Genomic DNA, 7,183 nt, shown 5'->3' with positions numbered 1-7,183 from the left:
CAAAGTTCTCAGGTTTATATGTCAGTTATACAATATTCAAACACCCATCCCTTCACCATATTCCACCACCAGAAACCCCAGTATACCCCCCGCCCCCACCCCAGACCCCCTACTGTATAACAAATGAATTTCACTTCATTTTTTCTTTACCTTGATTACATTCCATAATTCAACACAAAACTCACTATAGTTGTTGGAGTTTCCAACCAAGAGAGACAGACCTACTACATTTGATAATTAGTTTTTCATTGCTGGAAATGAAGAGATATGTAACCCCACTGCTACAAGTACCTAACTCTCTCTCTCTCTTTTTTCCTTTTTCCTTTTTCCTTTTTTTTTTCTTTTTCCCCCTCATCCCCCTTCCTGTGCCTCATAGTATGGTGTACGCCACGACGCGTCGGCCAGCGTGGGGCTTTTGCTTAGTTCACAGTCCAGAGGTGGCTGCTACATTAAAAACCTTTGGGGCTCCCAAGAACTCATGAGAAGGGGGCGTAACCAGCACGCCCTCGGCCCAGATAAATCCAGAGCCGCTGAGCGCGAATCGGACCCTCTGCGCCTAAAGACTTTGATTCCAGAGATGTAACACATTCGGGCATCCAGCGCAGCATCCGATAGCAATGCACTGGGACACCGAACTGGGCTACAACTCTGTGCTGCTGGGGGTGGATTTTTTTCCTCCCCACCCTGCCTTCCTGCACGGAAAGCGGCGGCCTGGCGGCACCCACGTGGCAGGCGCCATCTTCTGTGACTCCAAACCCACAGGTATTTGGTTTTTACTTTTGGGGCTCCCAGGAACTCATGGGAAGGGGGCGTAACCGGCACGCCCGCGGCCCGGCCCAGTTAAATCCGGAGCCGCTGAGCGCGAATCGACCCTCTGCGCCTAAAGACTTTGATTCCAGAGATGCACCAAACTTAATAAACTGGTGGAGGGGCGGAGTGTGGAAGTCGATGTGGAGGTCTCGTTCTGTTCAGCAGGGAGAACTCTTTGTGGGGCTTAGAAGGGGACACAGCCGAATGAACAGATGCAGAGCCTGGTGGAGGGAGAAAAGGCATTTATTCTATGGCAGTTACAGTATTTTATACCTCCCTGCTGGGAGGAGGTGGTATAGTATGCATGCAGGGACCCCCAATAGAAATGCAGGGTGTGGCACAGGCTTTAGCTAGTAATAAACAAATGCTGATAGGATAAAATCAGTTAGATTAGGAGCGGCAACCTTTGCTAGGTGTGGCATGGGGTTAGCTAGTGATAAACAAATAGTGACAGGATAAGATCAGTAAGGTAAAATGGCTCCCTACAGCAGAGAACCTAGTGTCAATATTATTATTTTACATTAGGAAACCAGTGCTTGAATTTATGTGCTAAAAAATACTTGATTAAACCCTTAAAACATAATTTCAACTTTTGGACAATAATTTTCTATATTTCAAAATTGTATAATAATTTCTTTCTGTGGTTTTTGTTATAGGTTTAACTAAAATAGATGATTTGCTATCATGGATTTTAGATAGATTCCTTTGCTTAAAGCAAAGATTCCTTTGCTTTAGAAATTAGGTCACCAACACAGAAGAAATTTGAGTCATTTTCTATTGAAAGATGTTTTTGAATCAAGGCTTTAAAGAAATGCTACTAACTTAAATTCAAAATATATGGCAAGAGATGGAGCCAAAATGGCAGAAAGGGAGCAATTTGAGAATGCTCTGGACTTCACAACAAAACTGCATCAAAACCCAGAATTAAACACAGAATCTTTCACAGAGTCTTTCTAAGAAATTTCACTGGAGAAACCAGTTCCCATCAAGGAGGGTTATCTGCTGTGGAACGAGCAGAGGCCACTGCGGCTGGGCAGAGGTGGGGACAGGGAGAACAGAGAAGAGGTGATAGAGACTCTAAGACATAGAACTTCACCTTGGGGAATAAAGGAACCAACTGAAAACAAGTGTTCCAGCCTTAAAACCTAATCCAAGGGCAAAAAATAAGCTGGGTAAATTTTCCAGCACTACCACTAACAGGTGGGGTGTATCTGCAACTCCCTGCAGGCAGGTAGTGAGTTCTGATCCTTTTCAGAATGGGAAACAAACTCAGGGAAATCCCACTGTTTCAGTGGTGGAACAATTCAGGACTGCGCTTAGCAAAAGAAAAGCCCATTTACTTCCTAGCTTACACCTAACATGTTGAGGGAATGTAATGAAAGCCAAGTCAGGGAGGCCTTGCAGTTTCTTTAGGAAGTGCACGCTATCCTTCATTGCCTGGTAACCCCATATTCTACCCTTATTTGAGTAACTGAACTTCTGCTTGAAACTTTGGCTGAAATTTGTGAAATAGTGAAATTTACGGTAGGCTGCTGGACTATGTGATATTTTCCATGTTGCTTATATTAGACAAAATAGACTCCAACAACAACAAAAATTTAGTAAGAGATATGGATGTTTATTATATGAGTAAGAGATCTATACACTAATAAAACTTAGCCATACTATTAATAATATGCTCCAAATGAAGAGAAATAAAAACATACCTTGCAACCACAAATAGGCCTAAAAAAAAGACCAACAGAAACACTGTAGTAGAAAAGAAATTGGTGTCCTCTCTCTACCACTGGATATGTCAACCAGACAAAAAACAAATAAATGAGGAAATAGTAATCTTAAAGGAAAAACACAAAAGATGTGGGATTCATATACCTAAGAAGAGCTCTTTATTCCCCCAAGATGATTACACATTATCCAGTGTACACAAAACTTTTGCCAAGACAGAATAACATACATGCTAGGGTATTAGAGTACCATATAAAGTCACAAAAAAATGGAAGTTGTATTAAGTATATTTTCAGATTACAATGCCACAGAATTAGAAATCAGCCATAAAAATAAACTTGGGGAAAGCTCTAACATTTGGAAAGTGTACAATATGCTTTAAAATAAATATTTTATTTTTGATCAAGAAAGAAATCAAAAAAGAAATAAAAAAGTTCCTGGAAATAAATGATAATTAAGAGATAAAATACTAGAACACGTGGGACACAGCAAAAGCTGTATCCAAAATGGAGTCCATAACAACACAGGTTTACATAAAAAAAAAACTGGAAAAACTTCAAATAAATAGCTTAATCTCACATCCTAAGAACTTTTCTTATGAAAGGTAAAACAAATGAAGACCAATAAGAATAGAAAAAAATAATAATATATTAGAGTGAAAATTAATAACATAGAAATCAAGAAAACAATATAAAGGATCAACAAAACCAGGAACTGGTTTTCAGAGAGAATTAACAGGATAAATAAACCTTAATTAGACACATGAGGACCTGGATTCATAAAACACATCAAGGAACAAGTAAGCAGAGCTCTCCATGATATTGATTTAAGAGCTGTATTCAGTGACTTGACTCCATTGCCTAACAAGGTGAAAATAAAAAATAAATGTGAATGAATTTTGAAAACTTCTGTACTGTAGAAGAAACTATGGGTAAAATCACAAGACTTCCTACTGAATAAAAGAAAATAGTAAAGGGCTATTATCCAAGATAAAGCACAATACTAAACAATAAAACGTAAACAGCCCATCAAAAATGTGGAGATAGATATTACTGCCAAGAATTTATGCAAATCACCAACAAGTATAAATGAGCATTCGTCATCACTGATAATTGAGGACTGCAAAGCAAAATGACAAAATGATATCTCTTCACATCAGTGAGAATGGCTTGGGGTTCATTTCTTCAAGACTGTACCTATGGAAGATGCCAATAGCAAGCTTTGGATCCCCACATTACTTGGAGTTTTCTTTTCTTGTTCTGTCTTTTAATTTTTTTTTACTTTTCCTTACCTTCCTCTCTTCCTTCCTCATTCTCTCTTACCTTCTTTCTGCCACACCTGAACTATGCTCAGGGTTTAATCGTGGCTCTGTGCTCAGGGACCGGTGCTGATAGAGCTCAAGGAATCATATATGATTTTTGATATTGAACCTGGGTTGGCTGCATGCAATATGTTTGCCTTACCCATTGGACTGTCTCTCTGGCCCCACACTACCAACATTTATATTTGATTTGCCTACAAATTGGGAGCTTCCTCAATAACCCTCTCCTCAAGTTCCTTGATTTCCTCACAGACCATGGAGAAACACACATATTTACAAGTTTATTTGTTTACTCTAATGTATAAATTAACAGATTAAGATGAGGTCTAGGAGGGTTCCTAGTCCAGCAACCTCTCTCCACAGAAAGAACTAATACACAATGACCTAAAACTCTCAAAAGTCATTATTTAAGATTTCATGGGTATTTTATGAGTTAAAATGATCAATAAAATAATTACTCATGTGAATAACAAAAGATATTCATATCACTAAAGAATTTGAGTTTTCCCATGAAGTAAAGATAAATGAGACTCCCCGAGACCTTCCAGCCGCCCCAGCCCGTGTCCTCTGCGCCCCGGCTCCTCCCCGGGCCCCCTAACTGCGGCCCGCCCTCTCAGGTACCTTCCCGGACCCTCGGCCACGCCCTCCCGCGCCCCGCTTCCCGCCGCCTGGACTCCCCGAGACCTTCCAGCCACCCCAGCCCGTGTCCTCTGCGCCCCGGCTCCTCCCCGGGCCCCCTAATTGCGGCCCGCCCTCGCAGGAAGACACTGGGGGCGTGTCCTGTATGTTAGTGGGCGTGGTCTAAAAGTGGGCGTGGCCTCCTCTCAGAGCGGCCAACGCTAACGCGGCCGCAGTTATTCTTTGTTACCTCAGCTCAATCAGTACTTGTATGTTTTTGAAAATTCACTTTTGCAATCTCTAACACACAAAATAGCCATTAGCTTAGTCTGACACTATAAAAGCTCTCATTTAATAACGGAAGTTTAGCACGATCAGAAAACCTTCTTTCCACAAGAAGGAAAAAGGAACAAATAACTACAGAGCTCCAACTCTATACTTCCGTAACAATATGAAGAAGCAGCGAAAATCCCCTCCACCAAGAGAGGGAGAAGAAAAAATTCCAGAAACATCAATGGGGGCTACTCACATCTATGACCTCTCAGATAAACAATTTAGAGAGGAGATCTGGAGGAGAGTCGACCTACTCCAAGCAACCATGGAACAGACATCCAATAAACTAAGGGAGGAGATGAATCAAGCGCTGGAACGGTCTACCAAGAAAATTCAGGAAGAAATGAGAGCAGAAATGAGAACAGAAATTTCAAATCTTCGAACGGAAATCACACAAATAAAGGAATCGGTAGATGAAATAAAAATCTCACTAGATGCCCTCAACAGTAGAATGACTACAGCTGAAGAAAGAATCAGCGACCTGGAAGATGAGCTGCAGAAAGCTTATAGACAACAACAAATCATGGCCAAAGACCTCAAAATGGCTATAGAGCGAATCAGAGCCCTGGGGGATGACTTCAAGAGAAACAACATAAGAATCATCGGAGTACCAGAACCACAGGGAAGTAACCCCAATGAAAAAAACACAGTCAAAGACATCATTGCTAAGAAATTCCCAGAGCTGGAGAAGGCAGGCATCCAGATACAAGGAGTCCGAAGAGTACCAGCAAAAAGAGACCCGAATAAAAACACTCCAAGGCATATCATAGTCAGAATGACGGATGCTATGGATAGAGACACAATTCTGCAAGCAGCAAGGTCAAAGAAGGAAATTACATACAAAGGAGCACCCCTCAGATTTACAGCAGACCTGTCAGAGGAAACCCTCCGAGCCCGAAGACAATGGTGGGACATAGTGAAAAGACTCAACGAAATGAATGCCTCACCAAGAATACTTTATCCGGCTAAACTCTCACTCAAACTCGAAGGAACCATACACTACTTCTCGGATAAACAACAGCTCAGGTCCTTCATAGACTCAAAACCAAACTTGAAAGAAGGTCTCAAGGGGCTACTGTAAGACAAGGTGGAGCCACATAAAAACAACAAATACCACAGAAATATGACACAAAATCCTATCACAATAATCTCTCTCAACGTCAACGGCCTAAATGCACCCATCAAGAGACACAGAGTGGCAAAATGGATCCAGAAATTAAACCCATCATTCTGCTGCCTGCAAGAAACACACCTGAACAAACAGAGTAAACATAGACTCAAAGTCAAAGGATGGAAAACAATCCTGCAAGCAAACAACCCCCGTAAAAAAGCTGGAGTGGCCATCCTAATATCCGACAACATAGATTTCAGGTTGAAAAAGATTAAAAGGGACAGCGAAGGTCATTTTCTGTTTATCAAGGGATATGTTCAACAGGAAGAAATCACACTCTTAAACATATATGCACCTAATGAGCGACCAGCTAAATATTTAAAACAACTCCTAGCAGACTTCAAAGAGGACATCACTAACAGCACAATAGTAGTCGGAGACTTCAATATGGCCTTATCGCCTCTAGATAGATCGACAAGAACAAAACTCACCAAGGAAACACTGACTCTGAAAGAAGAAATTGAAGAGAGAGGCCTAATAGACCTATACAGGGCCTTACACCCCAAAAAGAAAGAATACACATTCTTTTCCAGTGCACACGGAACATTTTCTAAAATAGACCATGTACTGGGCCCCAGAACATACCTCAATAGAATCGGAAAAATAGAAATTGTATCAACCATCTTTTCAGACCACGATGCGCTGAAGATAGAAGCTAACCACTCACTGACACGGAGAATCAAGTCAAACACTTGGAAATTAAACAATTCAATGTTGAACAATGAGTGGGTCAGGAAGGAAATCAAGGAAGAAATCAAAAAATACTTAGAAACAAATGAGAATGAAGACATGAGCTGCCAAAACCTATGGGACGCAGCTAAAGCCGTGTTAAGGGGAAAATTTATAGCTCTCCAAGCATTCCTCAGGAAGGAAGAAAGGGCCCACATAGACAGCTTGACTTCACGACTCAAGACCTTAGAAAAGGACCAGAAAAGGGAACCCAAACCAGATCGAAGGAAAGAAATAATAAAAATTAGAGCAGAAATTAATGACATGGAAACCAAAAAGACAATCCGAAAGATCAATGAAACAAAGAGCTGGTTCTTCGAGAAAATAAACAAGATTGATAAACCGCTAGCAAGACTCACAAAGAAAGAAAGAGAAAGAACCCTAATAAATCGAATCAGAAATGAAAAGGGGGACATCATAACAGAAACCAGTGAGATTCAAAAGATCATTAGAGACTACTTCGAAAGTCTATATGC

The 7,183-nt window shown here is 40.9% G+C and overlaps 1 long non-coding RNA gene across 1 annotated transcript in view; it reads right to left on the bottom strand.

The window, feature by feature from the left end:
* Positions 1–246: 246 nt before the first annotated feature.
* LOC129401987 (uncharacterized) overlaps positions 247–7,183 on the bottom strand; it is a 57,089-nt gene continuing 50,152 nt past the window's right edge. Inside the window, exon 3 of the long non-coding RNA XR_008628483.1 lies at positions 247–1,031. This is a non-coding gene — a long non-coding RNA (uncharacterized LOC129401987). The remainder of the gene's footprint in view (positions 1,032–7,183) is intronic.

The sequence above is a fragment of the Sorex araneus genome, chromosome 2 (genome assembly GCF_027595985.1).
Source record: "Sorex araneus isolate mSorAra2 chromosome 2, mSorAra2.pri, whole genome shotgun sequence".
NCBI lineage: Eukaryota > Metazoa > Chordata > Mammalia > Eulipotyphla > Soricidae > Sorex > Sorex araneus.
The sequence above is the reverse complement of the archived record's forward strand: the minus strand, read 5'-3'. Positions and strand labels throughout refer to the sequence as shown.